Here is an 837-nt window from a genome sequence, read left to right on the forward strand (position 1 = left end):
ACCAGCCTGGGCAATCTAGTAAGACCCCATCCCTACAAAAAACTAAATATTAGTCGGGTGTAATGGCATGTACCAGTAGTAAACTCCTGGCAGGAGGCCCGCTTGAGTCCTGGAGTTTAAGGCTGCTGTGAGTTATGATGGCACTGCCGCACTCCAGCCTGGGTGACAGAGCTACAGAGAGACAGAACTGAGAACTAGAAGAGGCCAAAGCAAGTAGACGAAGGCAAGGGTCCCTTCAGACCACGCCTCCACCCACCCTTGACCCTGTGGAGAGCAATTTAGACACAGTGGCAGCTGGGAAGCCAAGAACAGAACACATTTAAGCCTTGCAACCTAATGCCAAGATTCCGCCCGAGAGACCCCATTTCCTGCCCTCTCTGCACATTCCTTCCATTCCTCCCAAGCACCTTCTCCCACTGCTATTTTCTTCTTTCTTCTAGAAAACAAGTCATGTGGCCAGAAGGAAGGATGTCAGGCCCTTCTGCTTTCTTTTTTAGATTGCTGGGTTCTTACAAGGTTTTCCTGGCCTTCTCTCTGCCTGAAGAGGCCTGGCACCCCAGAGGCCCCCAAAACACAAAGACTGATAAAGCTCCAGAGAAACAGGATGGAAGCCTGGGTGCATGAGTGTGGGAAAGAGGGCACAGGGGCTACTAAATCTTTGCACTCAGTGAGGAACGGATGGCAGGGCAGGGTGCGGGGAGCGGAGCGGCAGCAACGGGCTGTGAAGTGATTTTGTTCTGTTCAGTTTGGAAGGAGGTGGGTGGAAATGACAGTTTGGAGCCAATCGGAACAGAGGAAACTGTTTCAAGAGAAGCGGTCTCCTTTCTCCAGTTCTAA

Source organism: Colobus angolensis, unplaced genomic scaffold, assembly GCF_000951035.1.
Source record: "Colobus angolensis palliatus isolate OR3802 unplaced genomic scaffold, Cang.pa_1.0 Scaffold148, whole genome shotgun sequence".
Classification (NCBI taxonomy): domain Eukaryota; kingdom Metazoa; phylum Chordata; class Mammalia; order Primates; family Cercopithecidae; genus Colobus; species Colobus angolensis.